At 36.0% G+C, this 21,427-nt stretch overlaps 1 protein-coding gene across 1 annotated transcript in view; it reads left to right on the top strand.

Annotated features, from left to right (window-relative positions):
- Positions 1-279: 279 nt before the first annotated feature.
- Positions 280-21,427, top strand: part of LOC125236708 (potassium channel subfamily K member 18-like) — a 45,174-nt gene continuing 24,026 nt past the window's right edge. The window contains exon 1 of the mRNA XM_048143627.1: positions 280-631. The gene's annotated coding sequence lies outside the window, so the exon portion shown is untranslated. The remainder of the gene's footprint in view (positions 632-21,427) is intronic.

Raw genomic sequence — 21,427 nt, 5'->3', positions numbered from 1 at the left:
TCTCTAGTTCCATTCATGGAATAAATATGTATTCACAGGTCCTACCCAAAATTAACACTCAACGAAAAAATATGTAGGTATTACTCGTATGGTTAAAACTTAAAATTAGAGAATCGCAACGTACCTATAGTAACCTACCTACACACTGAAAAATATCTAACCACACGATGCCACGATTTTATTTTTTCATAAACAGCCCACAGCGCATGCCTGTAACCACTAACCAGCCTGTACCGCGCAAGCGCGAACCCCTCGCAAAGATGGCCGAACGCGCCCGGCTCTTGACCCATTGTACTGACTTATTTTCATCGTAAATCAAAACAAAAGCTATCATCACGTCCAAAAGAAGATAAAGTTCCAATTTTAAATTATGACAATGAAAAAAAGTAGTGATTTTGTTTGTAGAAGATGTGAAATGTGAAATACGTAGGGGATTTGTGAGACAGTGTTGACAGATCAGTGACATTCCTCAGAGATGAGTGGCTGCAATATTTTACATGGATTATCTGGACTTTGCTAGGATTTGCGAAGTACGGAATGTGCTAGGAAGATCCGTCACTTGTTGAAAAGGGGACGTTGAGAGAAAAATGGACCGTGTCGGAGATTTGTCAAGGACAGCCGGATGCAAAAGGTACTTGTGATGTTAACTATTTATCTCATAAGATCACAGTAGACTATTGAAATTATTAATTATATACATATCTTCTACTGTTTTATTAATTTCTCCAAAACAAACTGCTGTATTTAAAATTGAATTAGGTATAACATTTACAACAAAATTAGCAGTCTTCGCAATTAATGTTATCTTATTTATTAAAATGTACTCGTATTAATAATGAGGACTAAAGTAAAATTTCTTATAGCTATTAATTTTAACTCTTTACAAAATCTTTAGTACAGCCCCATTCAATGAATGAATTGACAATACTTAAATAAATTTGATAAAAATATAAAAAGGGAAAAAAAATCTCAATGAAATATTATGGGCTATTCAAATGTTCAAAAGGTCTTTAATATCGTTTGGTCCTACTTATTGTCACAATTATGAATGAAAAAATAAATTTATCCAGGTTGTTTATTCATTTACATATTAGTATTACATTTCAATTTAAAAAAAAAATTGAAAATATATGGTATCTGTTTGCACAAAAAACGTGGGCTGAGTGCTATCCTTGTTTTCTAAATAATTATGTATACTTATATTAAGGGTTTTGAGGTTATTTTCACTAGACTTTATTCTGATAAATAACTGTGAATAGTAATAACTAATAACGTACGGATAGTTCGGGGTCAATTCGTATTGTCCTGAAACTCCTGAATGATGACCCTAATCTTCTCGACTATTTAGGGTTGTCAAATCAAGTAATTATCTTTCTATGGCAGCTCACATGAAGCGACGACGTCATGTTGCACCAACCCTAAATACGTTCCTACCCTACGCCTAACTAAGCCAAAATGGCCTAAACAAAGTGTCTGATCACCGAAATTATCAGCATTTAGCGCAAGATGGACTAGTCCTGTCTCTGTCACTTTTTACTGTGATATTATTATAAACATCCTGTTATTGCAGGATGTGTGCTTCCGATCCCTTTAAGCTAGCCAATTAGTTTTTGCGATTTGCCATTTAGCTAGCCATAAAATTAGTTTTATTGCGTACAAATTAGTTGCAATTTTAACAAATGATACAATTAAGTCTATTTTAAGAAATCTTTTCAGTTAAAACAAAAAAATGATTTGTCATTATCACAGGGATCGGAACCCGTTCCCAAATCCTAAAAGAACAGTTCATTATAAATTTTGTTCAGTGGGAACAAAATAATTTCGGTTTCGGTTCTTATTTCGTTCCCTCAAAGAACGGTTCCTTACAGTAACGTTTAAATGAACGAACAGAATTTTAGCGTTCCTAAAACCAATATTATTTCGTTCCGAGCCGCGCGGGAGTAGGTATAGCGACTGTAGCGAGCGCCGGAGCCGAGCGTTTTCGCCGACGCACGAGCCGCCTTTCGCTGTCTCTTTTTCACACGAAGTTCATTTATATTTCTGTTTCGGTTAGCCGGCCGGCCGCGGCCGGCAATGAAGGTGAAGGTAGGTTGTTTGTTTTGTTTACTTCATTTACTTGAGTTGCAACTTTCGGCGTATAAACAGTGAACGTGCAGTGTAGTTGGGGAGTTTATTGCAAAACCTAAAATTTTTTGACCAAAGCATGAAACTTGGCACAGTTGTTCCTTATATCAAAATAAGCCGATTAAGATCGGGAGCCTTCGGGAGCCTCCCCCCTGGGGCCCGGGAGGGGGGGTCAAAGTACCGCTTCACCCGGCTTGGTTTGAAAAATTCTAACTTACCCCGTTTAGTTAATAGGTCATGTTTGGTATCGTTTTCGAGTAAATCAATAACGTAGAATTCGTTTTTAGTACTAAAATTATAATTTAATGGTAAATAAAATAAAATTAAAAAAATGAAATTTTCATCCATGATTTACAAATTCAAGTCATCATAAATGACAAACTGTTTGCTTTTTCTATAAATAAAAAATATGATATGAAAGCTTATTTAATATAGATTATAAAAAATATAACTTTTATCCACATTTACAAACGTTAAGTTCCACAAAAAAATTACTTTAAGACGCGCGGCGTCGGGACGCCGCGAGCGTAATTTTAAAATGCCTCTATTTTAAAAACTCTATTAGACCCCGTTTAGCTATTAGGTCATGTTTGATATAGTTTTCGAGTAAATTAATAACAAAGAATTTATTTTTGGTACTATAATTATAATTTAATGGTAAATAAATTAAAAAAAATATTCATTTATGATTTGCAAACTCAAGTCAATAAAAATGTCAACTGTTTGCTTTTTCTTTAAATAAAAAATGTGATGTAAAAGCCTATGCGTATGTCACCAAACACCAAGACAAGTTTGGTGGAAACTTTCTTCACGAACTGCTTGGTGTCTGATGACCATGGTCCAAATGTTTCAAATGCAATTGCCGCAAATATGTAGTTGTTTTTTAAAAATGCATATTTGCGCGTTTAAACTGGGCGTTTTGCAGCAGCAGTCCCTGGTTTCTGGGCCGAGCGTTAGACGTTGGACGGAGCCAAGGTATCCACACAGGTCACGCCCCACGCCAAGGGTCGTCCCAGAAACCAAGGCAAAAGCGAGCAACCATCAGGCCGCTTACCGTCTGCTGCTGACAAGCCGACAGGTTCGAGGGTTGTCGGTATGTTCGATGTGCCGAGAGCCTTGCGGATTAAATCGTTAAGTGCAGCATGTCACAAAATTCGGCCAGCACTAGACTGGCAGTGGAGTCCGTGTTGTCCTAATGCGTCGGCAACAAGGGTGTGGTTGGCATGTCTTTAGCCCCAGTCTTAGACAAATGGCAGTATATGATGAAGTAAGGCAGCCTCGGAAGGAGGTATGTTCTCCAAGTGTCGATCTTTTCTAGTAAAGAGGTTCTTCCGGCACTCATTCACTGTTGTGTAAGGACCCTTGATCTGAAACAATATGTGCATTGTCATTTTATTTAAACAGATTCTGCGACTATCAAATTACAACATTTTGGTGGATCACGTACCTAACCTTCACTATTACACACTTACCTATCATACAAAATAATTACAAACTTAAGTAGAATCTGATTAGCCTATCTATGATATTGCTCCATCTCGTAATAGTTTGAAGCCTTGGGTGGCCATGTTTCTCCCTTGTTGATCGTTTCAAGCTGCGTTTATCGTACCTATCCCATACTATGTCTAATCTAGAAACTTTTTCTTTTGGCTTTGTAGCTTAGCCAGGCCACCCAAGGTGTCAAACTATTACAAGATGGAGCAATATCAGAGGCAAATCAGATTCTACTAAAGTTTGTAATAATTTTGGGCATATAATTAACCGGGCAACTAAAATATTAAACGGGAAGTTATTTTTGAGGCCCCATTTTAGTCGCCAAACTATTATTTTTGATACCCATTTCTATGGTTATTCAGTCGCCCGGTTAAATACGTGCCATAATTTTGTATGATACGTAACGTAAGTGGGTAATACTGAAGGTTACGTGATCCACCAAAAAGTTGTAATTTGATATTTGTAGAATCTAAAATGATAATGCACATATTGTTTCAGACCAAGTCGTTGCGCAACGGTGAATGAGTAATCTTTAGGTACCATAAAAGATCGACAATTGGAGAACATACCTCCTTCAGAGGCTGCCTATCAGCATATACTGCGCACAGTGTACCAGGGGCCCATTTCTCGAAGCTACAAGTTACAATTTACAAGTGGTTTTCAATGTCTAATATGACAAGTTGGAAAGAGACTTCCGCTTGTAACTTGTAACTTTCAGTTTTGAGAAATGGGACTCAGGGCGTTCTTGTTTGGAGTCAGGCGTTGGTGCCACACCAAAATTTGCCAAGTCCGTCTTCTTGGGGATGGAAGGAAGAAGGAGACGAATGGGTACCACACTGGTCAGACAACACTGAAGTGGCCAGTATATGCTTAGAAGTTACAAGATGTTAATGTAAATCAGGTTGCAAAAACCGATGCAACTGCAAAAAGAGGGTAGAGCCCTCTTTATGCAGTTGCATATGTACCCAGCTATGTCTCTGTGAAGGGAATGTATAGTATGAGTAATCTGTCAATTAGGACACCACAAACTAAACTATAAGTGCTAACTTTTCAGTGTTGGATACTCTATGGCAGTTCCGACTCAATTATAATAAGCTCATTATAATTGACTTTAGTTAACTATAATAATTTCAAAAATAGAACTTCATACAATTTCTATACTAATTTGCAGTACCTGGCAAATTTTCCTGCATCTGCTGAAACACATTTTTTTTATCTGTCGCGTTGTCGGCCAATCAGAGACGGTTATTACAAACAATTGGTTGCTAGGTAATTCGATGTTGATACAACGGTGAAAGACTCTATTGACATTAATTTTAACTTGCATGAATGATGATATTTCCGTCCATTGATGATGAAGATGATGACTCGTAGAAAAAGTATTGTATAGACGTGTGCGCCGCGCCGGCGCGCCGCCGCCGCCGGCAATTTCGGCCACGCCGCCGCCGCCGATTATTAATCGGCGTGAAATCGGCGTGACCTTGGTAGTTAATAAATTGCTCAAACTTAGTATTTGATTACATTTTTCGACTTTTTATGCAATTTCCAATACATATAATTTACTTTTATTAAAATATTCTGTATTAAGCACTAAGAAAGATGCGAAAAACCGGATATGGGGGAAGAAGGATCGTGACGACTTTGACCTGGCATACGCCTTGACACATTTGTTTACAGCACCTACGAGAATACCACAAGTGGACAGCCAAGAACTTTCCCTGTTGGATCTTCTGCTATCTTTTCATCTAGATCACCATGTAATCTATTCTAGATTTCATGACTCCTCGAAATATTGTCCGTTCCAAAATACCCACATGCCCACCGCGCCGGCAAATTGCTTATGGCCGCTGTGTGTAAGACTGTAAATCAGCAGATTGAATAGGAGGCGATTGTTTTTTTCGCCGTACTCCCCCAAGTAACCCAGGTTTGCTTCAATTTGCATGATCCTAATTTCGTTACTGATCTGGTTCTGCAGGAAATGAAGCTTTTCATTCCATTCTCTGTTTTCCAATCACTGGCAAATGTCAAACCGGGTTTTTTTGTAAGCAGCCTAATATGTGTCCCACTGTTGCGTAAATGCCTCCTCTTCCGTCGTCCACTCATCACGGTTTGATGCCTGCTCCCGCCGTCTGAGTGATATCTCTATTTTTAGTCTGCCTTTGCCCCGGCGAAGCTGCGGTAACCAATTTCATTCAGTTGCTACTTTGGCCCACCGACCAGGTGCAAACATGTCCTGCACGTATCGTATAGTGCATGGAAAAATATTCAGTGGTTCCAAGATGCAAATAACAGAACCGCATTTCCTAATAAACTGTCTGCGTCCAACTCAAAATGCCGAGGCCTATATGCCGGACGTTCGTTTCCAGCATAGTTCAGCGTGTAAGCTCTTTTTTTCCTCGACACAGATAACGTCGGTATCATTGGAATTTTGCTGAAGTTGTATGCTTTAATTTAAGAGGTCACCGATGTAAATTCAGCTTTCTTACCCTTCTGGCGTAGACCCAACCTCAAAAATATCAGCTTTGGCGTGACCCGATCTACAAACAAGTCCGTTATCATCATCATCATATCAGCCTTTTTTCGCCCACTGCTGAGCATAGGCCTCTTTTCTAGTATGCTACTTGTCCCGATCCTGAGCAACTCTTATTCAGTTATGACCCGCAATTTTCCGGATGTCGTCCACCCGGCAAGCCAACGGATGTCAAGCGTTTCTTACATCTGTAAGCCGACACCGTTCTGTTACAATATTAGTCCACCTGCCATAGCTTTGCCTAGCAACATGGGCCCCACTCCCAACTCCATTTTAGTTTGATTTTATGACGAAACCCACGTCTTGCACCTTGTTACGGAAACCAGCCTGCTCGGAAGATTGGCATTCATCAACTCAAGTTCGTTTTTACTACTCCTTCTGTACTGTACCAAAAAGACTACGAATTGTAAATAAAGTAACCATAACCAACAATACGATATCTAGTTTATTAGTTTACATGGCACATCATTGAGCACCGGCGGGCAAGTCAAAGGGTGGCCAAATAAGCAAAAGGCATTTCGAAATGAGTTTGATACAGCTATAGCCGACGATCGCGTTTGGCACAAAGTTCTTCTTTAATTTCATCACTAAGCTCATCATAAAGAAAGAGATAGTTCTAGATTCATGATCACTTAGAGCAGGAATCTTTTGACGGAAGCCAACATTGATCAAAAAAGATTTTGTGCCAGCAAAGGGTAACTATTTGGGTATACTCGAAAGTGTTTTTTCCTATCCCGTGTTCATTTATATGTGTTATTTAACTCATATTTTATATAAAAGTATACTTAGTACACCTGTATTAATCAAATTTTCAAGAATAATGACAAATAAATGATTTTTATATAAGAAACATGAAATCAAGGTCACGCCGAATTCACGCCGAAAATACGCCGCCGCCGCCGATTTTTTGGCAAACGCCGCCGCCGATCATTTTTTGATCGGCGCACACGTCTAGTATTGTATACAATAGTGATATAATTAAACTTTTCACTCTCGTACCGTACTACACATGGTACTCGACTGAAAAGTTTTGTATTATATCACGATTGTATAAAATACTATTATATAAATTTCTTTCAGGATTCACTACAATGAATAAATAACAGGTACAGTCGGTCTTTAGAGTGTGTGGTCCGACCCGAGTGTTGCCGTTGTCGAAACCGGAGTCCATAATAATGAATCTTTTTCTATTTATGCATTAACACACCTCTGACACTGGAGATCAAATATATGAAAGAGGCGCGTTCCCCGCACACAGTCTAAGCTCGCGTAGGTGAACGCGTACTATCCTTTGTGAATAGGCTTTAATATCATATTTTTATATTTATAGAAAAAGCAAACCGTTTGACATTTATGGTGACTTGAATTTGTAACTCACAGAAGAAAATTTATAAAAAAATTTTTTTTAATTTCATTTAACATTAAATGGTCATTTTAGTACCAAAACTAAATTCTACGTTATTTATTTACTCTAAAACGATACTAAACATGACCTAATAGCTAAACGGGTTCTAATAGAGTTTTTTAAAATAAAGGCATTTTAAAATTACGCTCGCGGCGTCCCGACGCCGCGCGGCTTAAAGTTTTTTTTATGAAACTTAACGTTAGTAAAGGTGGGTAAAAGTTATATTTTTCATAATCTATATTAAATAAGCTTTCATATCATATTTTTTATTTGTAGAAAAAGCAAACAGTTTGACATTTATGATGACTTGAATTTGTAAATCATAGATAAAAATTTCAAACTTTTCATTTTTTTTATTTTATTTACCATTAAATTATAATTTTAGTACCAAAAATGAATTCTACGTTATTGATTTACTCGAAAACGATACCAAACATGACCTATGAACTAAACGGGGTATGTTAGAATTTTTCAAAGCAAGCCGGGTGAAGCGGTACTTTGGCCCCCCCTCCCGAGCCCCAGGGGGGAGGCTCCTGAAGGCTCCCGATCTTAATCGGCTTATTTTGATATAAGGAACAACTGTGCCAAGTTTCATGCTTTGGTCAAGAAAAAAAGGTTTGGCCTCTTTTTGTCGATAAACGTCCCCACTAAGTGATAGTGTATGCTGGATATTGAAACTATTGAAAGTGATAACGTGAACATAATAACATTAAGATGGGAAGGAAGAAACAGCATAGAATATACACCATGTATATGTATGACGAGGCTACAAAAAAATCGAAATGTTTAATGGAAAACTGTGACATAAACATAAGTTTGTTATTTATTTACTTTGAGCTATTGAGCTAGGTTTGGATAACTTTACATTAATATTAAATAATATCTGTCAATGTTAACCTGATAAACATAACAGTCCCAAACTATGTGTACGTTGTACGTAATTTGTGTATGCTTATAGCGTAACTAGCGAATAAGTGTAGGTACAAGGTACATATACAACCTTGGAGGACTACACATTTATTTTATTGTCACCATACCAACTGGTAAAGGCTCTCTTGATTTTCTTTCTTTCTTCTTTCAGAGCTTGTGTATGTTTTTAAAGGTTTCATTTTGTAAGTCTTTCTTCTTCGATGTCAATATTAGAGATGTGTTTCATCACTCATCAGGACAGGAATGACACACTTTTATATGAACTAGTTATAAATATACGTATCGTTTTTAGGGTTCCCTAGTAAACAAGCAAATTTTGTCACTAAAAAGGGCGGCAAATTTTAAAATTGTAGGGCTCACCGGCCAATTGTCTTCATAAAGCCTGTCTACTTAAAGTTTCACGTTAACGGAATCATTAAAGGATTAAGACGATACAGGAGGCAAGCACGAATTCAGATTTTTAGGTCTTTATCGCCGTCGCGCTGACGGGGGCGGAACCCACAGAGGGGCCCTGTATAGTTGTGTGTGCGCGCGGCGCACGCACACAGACGCGTACGCCGGCGGCGCAAGTACTCGCGCTCGAGCCGACCGACCGGCGCCCGCAATCGCTCTCTATCTATATTTTTCTAGTTTTGGACTTCTGATTTGCGTATAGTTTTGGGCTCCGTGAAGTATACTCGTACTGATTTGAATAGAATGCAAATTTGTCATATTTTAGGTATTCTAAATATTATTCTTTACCTTATACATAATGTAATTATCTTAAAAGGAATCATGATACCGAAATAAAGTTATTCGGTATGTAAAAAACTAAAGCCTTTTCGATGTCCCCGCAAGCATATAGCTCTGGAACCCCACTCTGGACGGCCGGTTAAGGCAAACAAGTAGGTTCTTATTATTTAGGATTATACCGTTTGATAACATATGTACGACGCCGACGATATGAAAAATACTAAATGTCGCTCATATGATATGTTATTTTATTTTTATGTAATTTTGACTAAATTTGATTTTAATCAATTCAGATAATCTGATACGTAATACTGATGATATTTACATCGAATATGTCGTATGTTAGACCAGCTTCTCCCTGTTTAGATATCAGATTGCATTGACGAGGTTTTCATTGCCGATTTATTCAAATGCTAAATGCTTCACTGCTACTGTGGATTCAGCGATCCAAAAAGAACATTGGAATTTTCCAAACACCATTCAGCCTTGTTCTTTCTCACTTCCTATCTTTCATGTGCATGAGATCATTTACAAATATTCATGACAAAATAGATTAGTAGTGGTCATTCAAGGAGTAATATTTAATATTATTAATAATAATCGCTTTAATAACGTAAATGTATCAATTTTATCTTAAAATTCAACGTTTTTAACATGATTTTCTTAAATAATGCAATGGTATTTTTGTCTTAAACAATATTCGAATTATTCGTTTTATCCGAATTTCAACTTACAAAAAATCCGGATTTTAAAATTGGCGGATATCCGGATAAAACGAATATCCGGATTGCAAGCCCTAGTAGAACTGGAACTAATTAAGTACTATGGACAGGGACCTTTATTCTGAAAACGTCATAATTACTATTAGCAAGGATGATTCATATAGGATTGATTATGTTCATACTAAGAATCTTACCTGAATTTTTTAGCGCCACCTATTAAATAGTATCATAACTACACTGATGATGCCTACAAATATCTTTTCTAGGGTTCCGTAGTCAACTAGGAACCCTTATCGTCATGTCTGTCTGTCCGTCCGTCCGTCCGCGGATAATCTCAGTGACCGTTAGCACTAGAAAGCTGAAATTTGGTGTCAATATGTATATCAATCACACCAACAAAGTGCAAAAATAAAAAGTGGAAAAAAATATTTTATTAGGGTGCCCCTACACGTAAAGTGGGGAGAGATTTTTTTTTTATTTCAACCCTGACGTGATATACCTATTGTTAGATAGGTATTAAAAAATGAATAGGGGTTTACTACTCACATTTTTTGATATTGTTAATTTTTTCGGAAATAATCGCTCGGAAATGTATGGGACATTTCAGGGGTAAACTTTTTTGTATGGGCTTTGTCAGTCCCGGTATATATCGTCCTTGCTATTAGGCAACTACTGAAATAATATTTGTGTGCTCTAATTCAATGTGCACCTCTAACGACTCTTACGCAGTGGCCATTGAGGCCAATCAATTAAAGGTGAGGAAACAGTCTCAGCTGTTGCCATTAGATTTCGTGAAAATAACATTGATCGCGTTGGATATGGTAAGTATGATTAAGAAACTAAAGCCTGACCAGAAATATATAACTATTGTCAGGAGTGCGCTGTTATTCTGATGTATGGAGTGACAGTTCAGTATAGTATGATGACTATGAAGAAAATAGTTTTAATGAAATTCCGCTACATGGCGCGTAGTCATATATTTCTGGTCAGGCTTTACATGTGTATAAAATAAAACAAAACTTATGAATCTTATGATATAATCTTTCCAGTAATTGCCTATATGTTTCCAGTAATTGCCACAAAAAAATTGTTAAAGTTAGTGGTATTCCCAGTAGTTACTAGGAGTAAAAGCTGGGAAAATAACATTGTAGTTACCACTGGTAACAACTTAGTGGTAACTCTAACTAGTGGAATAACCCTTATTTTATAACGATATTTCACTAACGAATGTACCAAAATATGATTGACTTTTACACTGAAGCTATAATTATGATAGAGTACACATAATCTTGATACACATTTAATTCTAAAAATTAAATTCTCTTCGGGAACTTGTTCTAACTTTTTTCTTATAACGACTGCAACTATATTACGCTTGCATGAATAAGGGCACATCGCGTCCAGTTCCGGTTCACTATAAATAGTATAAATGGATTGCATGGGTTGTGCTCTCTCAAGGACTGCATCTTGGTCCTTAAAAACATTTAAAAACATATCACTATTACAAATTCACACAGATTAAGTAACACACATATTTATACAAATTAGTGCAGATTATATTTTATACAGCTTTCTCACACTATAAGCACTTACATCCACCTCAAGGTCATCAGAATCGCTTGGATATGGGGTAGTTTTTTCTCTATATATATATTTTTTTTGAAGACTAGATCTTCATCATCTATGTCAAAGCTTTTATCTGCAATAAAAATATTTTATTTATTTTGCATACTTACATTTCTAGATAATTATTACAATAAGTTACAATCTTTTGAGAATTGGGCCCTTGGTGTATCTACATGGAATACACAACTGTAGTTGGCGAGTGTATTAGTGTCTACACTGTCTACAGACGACCAAACCGACCAAGGTCAACAAGTACGGGATTGTAAGAGCGGGAGAGCTACGTCAACCGGGGTGGCTTTAGGAAAATTTGGGGTTACTTTGATGGTATTTGAACGGCTTTAAAATTAACATCATTCATTATTTACTGAAACTGTTCATGTAACTAGTAGCTGGATAATAGATCAATAAATATTCTTGTAAATCTACCATAGAAAATCGCGAATTAATTTACAGTATGACTTTAAAACTAAATTTTCAAAGTCACCCCTGCGTTTTAAAGCCACCCCGGTTGACCGTATAAGGCTTTCTCATTTTTTACAAATAACAGCGTCCCTAACTGACCTATGTCGGTACGGTCACCTGTAAGTACCTACTTTAGGAGTGACACCGAATAGGGCTTGTAATCCGGATATCCGCTGATTTTGAAATTCGGATAATTTACGCGTTAAAATCCGGATAAAACGAATAATTCGAATATTGTGAATGACAGAAATACCATTGCAATTTTTAAGAAACTCATTTGGAAAACAAATTTTAAAGTAAAATTAACACATTTACGATATTAAAGCGATTTATATCAAAAATTACTCCTTGAGTGGCACTACTACCTAAACTACCTTATTTAATAAGTAAATAAATAATAAATAAATATTGGGGGACATCTTACATAGATCAACCTAGCCCCAAACTAAGCAAAGCTTGTACTATGGGTGCTAGGCGACGATATAAATACATACTTATATAGATAAATACATACTTATATACACAGAAAACATCCATGACTCAGGAACAAATATCTATGCTCATCACACAAATAAATGCCCTTACCGGGATTCGAACCCGGGACCGCGGCTTAGCAGGCAGGGTTTTTTTCATGAATATTTGTGGATAATCTCATGTAAGTATATCAGTTTAACTCAATCAATCAAGTGACACTGAGTACCGTATCAAACGCTGCACTTTCATTATTGTTAGCATCCGAATACATTATAAATAAATAAATAAATTGCTAACAGAACTAAAACTGTTCAAATTTTCTGACAAAAAGAAGTCTTCTATGTATCCCGCGGCGGAAGACCTGTTTAGTATTGAAGTGCAGAACAAGATGAAGTAGTTAAGCAGATACGCTTTTACATTTTATCCTTTCATAAATACTGGTGTACCTTTGAAAAATAGACTAAAAACATTACATGTGCCTATAACATTTGAAGAGTTCCCTCGATTTCTCCAGGATCCCATCATCAGACCCTGACTTGGTGCCAATGGGACCATCTCGGGGTTATACCGGTTCGATCCAAAAAAAAATTTTGAAAATCGGTCCACGATTCTCGGAGATATCGAGTAACATACATACAAAAAAAAATAAAAAAAAAATAAAAAAAAAAAAAAACATTCAGTCGAATTGAGAACCTCCTCCTTTTTTGAAGTCGGTTAAAAATAGGTTGCAAGTGTTGCAACACCAAAACTTTTTCGCTGTATACGTAACGTAAGGCCCTCTGGCTAAGAACGTCTACCCGAGAGTCCCAAGTGTAACTGGAATGTAGTCACGAAGTCATCAAAGATAAGAGGTGAAAATTATTAGAGAGAAAGATCATTCAGCCTTGTTATTTAACAAAGCTAAATGGTGTTTGTAATATGTCATAGTTCTTTTTGCATTTGAATAAATCGGCAATGAAAACCTCGTAAATGCAATCTGATATCTAAACAAGGAGTAGGTCTAACAAAGGTAATATTCGATCTAAACGATCACAACATGACGTTTTGCCTCATATGGAAATCAGATTATGTCTTTAGCATTAAAATTCATTAATATCAAATATTAGTCAAAATTACATAAAAATAAAATCATATATCTTATGAGCAACTGAAGTCATTTCATAAAAAAGGCAAGAATGAAATAACTAAGTAACCTAACCTAACATTAAGGTTACGAACAACAGCTGAAGCCTGATTATAAAATAACAATTTCCTACGGCGTTTTTTTCGTATCGTAGTACATAATTATGTTACAAAATATGAGATTTATTAAATAAAATAAAAATATTCGAAATATCCGTTTTATCCGAATATCCGAATTTTCAAATATCGAGTCGAATCATCCGGATTTCGAATTGGACGGATAATTGCAAGCCCTAACACCGAACCACTGGGCAGAGTTTCAGTATTTAGGTTTATGAAGGTTTAGTATAGGTAAGTAAGTTTTACTCAGTGGCTCATTCTGTGCATCGATCAAGTCATAAATATCATCATTAGTGCCCCTTTCACTCGCAGCAGTATAAGAACATTGAATGAATTGGGATTCTTCGAGTTCTGGGACACGGGAGTCTTGAATACTAAAAACAATTTATTTTTGTGACTAATTGCACATTGTCTTATCTTTAATTGTGACGTTTTTAGACTAAAGGTCCATTGTTGATAGTAGCTGATGTAATTTCTATGGTAATTGACTATCTACAGTACCAACAATGAGAGTCCTTTTAATTTAAAATGTCACAATTAATGGGAAAGTAGTCTGGCAAAAAAATCTGGCTGTGAGCGTTTGTGCATTCAACTACGCACACAGATGAGATGACCGTACCAAGGTCAAATAAGGACGCTGCTATTTGTTAGAAATGTTAGAATGAGAAAGTTATTTAACTCTCACGCTCTTGCTAATAGCGGCGTCGCGTCCTTATTTGACCTTGAAAGGTACGGCCATTGCAACAGAACCGCTTTGTTCGGAAGTCCATCTCACAAAAGTGCTTACAGATTCCCATCTGTACTGATTGACCGTACCAAACCAAGGTCAAATAAGGACGCTGATGTTTGTTAGAATGAGAAAGTTATTCAGCTCTCTCGCTCTTGCTAATAGCGGTGTCGCGTCCTTATTTGACCTTGGACTGTACGATTGCCTGTAAATAAATAAATACTTAAGCGTCGTGACATTACTTAAATTTTAAAATCGGTAAAATTGAAAGCACAAAATTAAAAAAAAAAACAAATCAGCTGTAAAAATATCTGCATATATATATATATTTACATAAACTCTCGCCTGTATTCCCGAAAAAGTGGGCAGAGCACATGAAAATTGTTTCACTGTATCCCACTGGGGTTGAAAGAAAATGAACGTTTGATATTGCAGACCTCATTTTAGGTAGGAGTTTAATTAGTGATCTAGTGATAGTAGCGATGGGCTTCATTATCACAATTTGATATTATTTCAGCCCCATAATTGCTAAAAGTCGTAATGATCTAGCACAATCGGTTTGATCATCATCGGATGTCTTCTGGGCTCACTCCATCGTAGGCCACGTCTTTGCCTTTGGCTAGTCTGTGGCCAAGAGTAAGCCCATTTATAATAATAATAAAACAAAACCGGCCAAGAGCGTGTCGGGCCACGCTCAGTGTAGGGTTCCGTAGTTTTCCTTATTTTTCTCAAAAACTACTAAACCTATCAAGTTCAAAACAATTTTCCTAGAAAGTCTTTATAAAGTTCTACTTTTGTGATTTTTTCAAACATATGGTTTAAACTTTTTTTTCCTTTAGGAGCGATTATTTCCGAAAATATTAATATTATCAAAAAACGATCTGAGTAAACCCTTATTCATTTTTAAATACCTATCCAACAATATATCACACGTTGGGGTCGGCCCCTCCTAAAAATCCTAAAAATATCAGCCCCCACTTTACATGTAGGGGGGGGGGGGTACCCTAATAAAACATTTTTTTCCATTTTTTATTTTTGCACTTTGTTGGCGTGATTGATATACATATTGGTACCAAATTTCAGCTTTCTAGTGCTAACGGTTACTGAGATTATCCGCGGACGGACGGACGGACGGACGGACAGACATGGCGAAACTATAAGGGTTCCTAGTTGACTACGGAACCCTAAAAAACCAGTTCGGTGCCCGGTGGACTTGGTCACAATATCTACTCTGAATCGAATGGAATTTTAAAGCCGTAAATTATCGAGTTAAATCGTATCCCACTGAATTATTAATGGGATTGATCTGAAGCCCTGTCTTACCGCAACAATACGCTTTTGTTGGCGCCTGCTTTTGTTTTTATGACAGCTCGATTTAAATTAAGGGCGGCTTTGCTTTGCTTATTGATTTTTACTATTAGAGTTTAGAGAAGAAAACTTAACAATATAATAGAAGGTTAGTCCGAACGGTTCTCTGCAGCCCTAACCATCGGCAGCTTGGGCCCTGCCCCGCTGCTGGCGGTACCCTAGGTTAGGTTTTTTTTTATAATATATTTTTTTTTGTATTTTACTTTTATATCGTACCGTACACTCTCGTACCGTATTAGGCCACTCAGCAAGCTCCGTGGCCTAAACATTAGGGTGGATCAAAAAAACATTTTTTTGGAATTAGCAAACCTAATAGTTATCAATCAATGACCCTTAGTCTATTACTAAACATGGTACCTACTCGACTGAAAAGCTTTGTATTATATCACGATTGTATAATAGTATTTTATACAATCGTGATATAATACAAAGTTTTTCAGTCGAGTACCATGTTTAGGCCACGAAGCTTGCTGAGTGGCCTAATAGTACGGTACGAGAGTGAAAAGCTTAATTATATCACTATTGTATACAATACTTTTTCTACGAGTCATCATCTTCATCATAAATGGACGGAAATATCATCATTCATGCAAGTTAAAATTAATGTTAATAGAGTCGTTCACCGTTGTATCAACATCGAATTACTTAGCAACCAATTGTTTGTAACAACCGTCTCTGATTGGCCAATAACGCGACAGATAAAAAAAAATGTGTTTCAGATGCAGGAAAATTTGCCAGGTATCGCAAATTTTTTATTGTATATATTATTTATATTGGGTTAATTGGATGTGTCAATATTATGAGCCAAGAAGCTTGAAATAAATGAATTTTTTTTTATTTTTTTTTTTTTTTTTTTAATTAGTATAGAAATTGTATGAAGTTCTATTTTTGAAATTATTACAGTTAACTAAAGTCAACATTGCGCATTGTGCGCATTGTAATATGCCTACTTGAAAAATAAATATTTCATTTTCATTTTCATTTTTTCAACTATAATGAGCTTATTATAATTGAGTCGGAACTGTCATAGAGTATCCAACACTGAAAAGTTAGCACTTATAGTTTAGTCTGTGGTGCCCTAATTGACAGATTACAGTCGACAAGTAGAAAAAATACTATTTTAAAGCAGGAAACTTTATTATACAATTTATAATCATTTGTAACTGTTACAAAATAATTGTATTCATGCGGGCGTGCAAATATTGTAAAAACAATACTCTCTTCAAAAAGAATAAAAGGCAACATAAATTATAAAATCATATCAAATTAAAAACCTCATTTTTTTACCAATTATCTGTACGTAAGTGAGCTGCAAAAGCGCATGTGCAATAATTTGGCAGTGAAAACGCCAAATATAACAAAAAATAAATAATATATGAAATGAAATGAAATATTTATTTTCCAAGTAGGCATATTACAATGCGCATATTATGAACATCAAATAAAGCTACGCTGGCTCTAACCCTACGCCTCAGCCTCGAGAAGATTTCAGTCCCCCCTCAGTTAGAGGGGGGTATCCACTATGGGACCGGCAAGAAACTCGGCGGGCCACTTCTTTTCAAAACATTACATCTTATAATTAACATGCATTAAAAACAAGATATAATTTAATAAGTTCAATTCAATTCAATTCAAAATATCTTTATTCATGTAGGCCTATATCTCTTATTACGGTAACAAAACTGTGTTATGATATACTTATTAAACATGTTGATTCACATAAATTATAAGTTATAAGTATAATATAATACAGTAGTAGTATACTGTTACTGTACTCATAAATCACTATTCACTAGGGCTACATTTCAAAATCGCTAAGTCTATTCACTTAATTCCACACAGAGGCGTGCCTGACGCGGGTTTTAAAGATAAACCCGCTTCCTATTATGAGTTAGACCGGTTTAGTTTGTGTTTACATTAGGGATGTACCGACTAGTCGCCGACTAGTCGGGAAAGCCGACTATCCGGCCATATTTGTAGTCGGCCATTAGTCGGCGACTAGTCGGCAAAAAAGGCCGATTAGTCGGCACTTGATAAGTAATAGGAAAACAGTACAAAAATAAATTAACGGATGATTTATGGTTATATTATGTACGTATTCGTTATGCCTTTGTTTGTCAAAAGAACAAATATCTGTAATTATAACAGAAATAAATGTCCTACCTAAGTCTATCGGTTTCATAGGCAGGATCACTATTTATATAAAGCTAAAACATGGAAAATGTGTATAAATATTCTCATAAACCTTTGAACCTGAAAAAAACATTAAAAGCGCGAAAGAACCAAAAATGTCATCCAAACATTCTGGTGAATTTAGTCGAAAATTATGTTATGGCCGACTAGCCGACTAGTCGGCCGACTAATCGGCCATCCAGGCGCCGACTAGTCGGTAGTCGGCCTAGTCGGCCAAATCACTAGTCGGTACATCCCTAGTTTACATTTCACTAATATCCGTTTATACGTAACTTTATTTGTTTATGGGTTTACTATTGTTTTTTTTTTGCATTAAAAATAGTACCTGGGTGAATCAACTTTTTCTTGCCTGTTATTGCCATGGTTACGGTCTCCTGAGTCACGCTGGCGTTACGCAAAGTTATGCTACTTAAACTATGCAAATATGCATTTTCAGGTGTTAACAAGCCCTTTCCTTAATTTGCCACCTACAAACATGGACTACTATACATGCTTGCATAATTTCAGTAGCATAATTTTGCGTAAAACCAGCGTGACTCGAGGGACCGTAACCATGGCAATAACAGGCAAGAAAAAGTTGATTCACCCACCTACATTTTCTATTTAGAGCGGAAAATGTTTTTCATCACACTCGCGAAGTAATAACCAAATTTGAAACAAAATGTATTGAAATACTTACGCTGACATTCCGAACATTAGTTCGCCATCTTGTAATTTTTGACAGGTCGTGGAAGGCCTCGCTCAACTTTACCGCCCTAGGGCGGTAAAATAGGTAATAACACCGTTTACGAGTAAGTATAATCATATGGCATAGTGCCTATTTTAGAGTCAAAGAAGGACAGATGTCAGATACATATAAGAAAATAAACTTAATTGTCCAATATTATACATAATTACGATATAAACATCTTTTACTAGCATTTGGTTCCTAAATGAACCGATAGATGGTGGTCGTAAAATGAGTTCGATTTAATACGTCCTCTGGCTGCGTAGCCAACATGCCTAACGTTTACGCTAGCGAACTAAACTATTACTGTCGTATAGTAAAAATTTTCTAAGATGTCCGAATGGTCATAAAACCCTTTTTCGATAGTGGTTCAGATCGAAAGGTAATATGTAAAATCATTATTCGCATAAAAAGCTACCTTCTATTGTAAGAAATAAGGTTCATAATAATATACACCGTGTTTTTTTTGTTTTCCGTTAAATTCGACACGTAGCTAGGTTCATTATCAGGAACCACCCTGTATGTCACTTTTAGTTAAATTCGCAAAAAAAATGTTCATCATTTTCATACATTATAAATGAATTTATTAGTGTGAGAGACCCTTAAGAACAACATTCAAGTTAGTGTCAAGTGATTGACGGCACATGTCAAAACAAATAGCATTAGGAATTGGTAAAGGCTGTCACACACGTGTTCAGTAATTATCTTTATTTTTTTAATAACTCGATAACCGTAAGAGTTAAGACGCTAGTTTCTTAAAGAAATTAATTGTATTCGATCTAAAAAATCTTCCCTTAAAGTTAACGGAATTCAATAAAAACAGGTTGTATGTATATGAGTAAAAGAGAGATTCAAAGAGCTTTGTTATCGTAGAGTAGGAGATCATCACTTTGGCTATGCTGGTTGGGCTATAACAGTGATACAGTGATACAGTAATTTATTGGTAAAAAATAAAATATACATTTACAAGTCATTAATTTCATTTTTTAAATACTATTTACATTCATATTTAATACCTGTAATCATTATATTAATTATAACAGATTATACATAAGAAGAGCGTTTATTAGATTTTTTTTTCAGTATTAACCATAATTTATTATAGGACCAGGTTACACAGAAACTTATATAACATATCTATGAAATATTTGTTTATAATATCTAGTCTATATGTGGGAGGGCAGCATCGTCGTCAAAGCCGAGCCATCGGGTGATGGCCTTGAAGCGGTGGCGTGTGCCTCGGATGCACATGCTGGTCGCGCGTATTACAGCAATGTTGATTGAGCGTTTATTCGAACTCTATAAAGTTTATTTTACTTATTAAATGCCTACTCATTACATAACTTTATTTTGCCATATTTTGCAGTGCATCCACAGAAGCTTTTACTTGATTATGCCTAGTATTTTATTAGAAGCTAGTATGTTTGTTTCGAATTAATTATAGTTTAAAGTTTTTGTTCTATTATATTAAAAAAAACTTTTATTAAAAAAAATCGTCAAGTTTTAGGGCCACCCTGTATAACATTATGGCGCTTCCCCTACCCTCAAATTTACTACATCGTCCATAAACATCGGACATTCAAATTCGTCAATATTCGCGGTAACATTTTGAGTGGCCATAAATTTTCCCGCCATAAACACTTTGATAGCTTATTTGTCAACCCTATTATCATGTTTACGATGCACGACCCGACAACTGCTTTAAACCTGTAGTTTGATTGTGTATAAATAATAGATTGTAAAACGGGGATGTAAAACAATCCACCCTGTATAAGGCAATTTAGGGTAGAGCTAGTTGGATTGGGTCATGGGGTGAAACGGATCAAACTATCATATTTTTTTTTAAATTCCATTGGACTTTTTTATTGATACTTTTTTGGTCTTCTATGTATGTATATCGAATATAAGTTGAATATCAAAGGGGTGTATTTAAATAAAACTATTTTAATTCGACCTTAGTAGAATATAAAAAATGTAAATATCCTCTAAAAGGTGAATGTTTACATGTTTGAACCAAACTTTATTATGTGAAATAGGGTCCGAACTTTGTATGTAAATCAAAAAGTAATTTAATGGCGATTATATGAAAAAAAACCCCGGATTCGGCCCATGTAAACTTTGTTAAAAATTAAGAATTTAGATTTTTACTTAAAATCTTAAATAAAAGAGTACACGCCCATCTTAAAGACTGGCAACGCACGTTAAATCCTTCTAGTGTTGCGGGTGTCCATTTCTTAGATAATTATTTCAGAAATCATCCCTTATTAAGGGTTAATTTCAATAGAAAAGGAGTGCAAATTCAAAGGTCGGCAACGCGCCTGTGACACCCCCTTGAGGTGAGGTGAGTTGCAGGTGTCCATAGGTTACGGTGACCGATTTCCATCAGGCGGACCGTATACCTGTTTGCCACCGACGTATAATAAAACACAAAAAAAGACGCTTGGGTTTTTTGTTCATCTTTTTAGTATATTCTACATTCTGTGAAGTCGCCATGAGATAAATCGGAAGCGGTCAAAGTGATCACAAATATTCGAACACGCCTGCATTGTCCAGATATTTGTGTTCAGATATTTTTGCACGCCCCGGACGCTCAGATACAGGGTGAATCTGAGTAACCCGTCAAATTGTAACCACGCATTTCTGAGGTGAAAAGAAAGAAAAAATGTTGTAC

This window comes from Leguminivora glycinivorella, chromosome 19 (genome assembly GCF_023078275.1).
Source record: "Leguminivora glycinivorella isolate SPB_JAAS2020 chromosome 19, LegGlyc_1.1, whole genome shotgun sequence".
NCBI classification, from domain to species: domain Eukaryota; kingdom Metazoa; phylum Arthropoda; class Insecta; order Lepidoptera; family Tortricidae; genus Leguminivora; species Leguminivora glycinivorella.
This window is presented reverse-complemented; position numbering and strand designations above follow the sequence as displayed.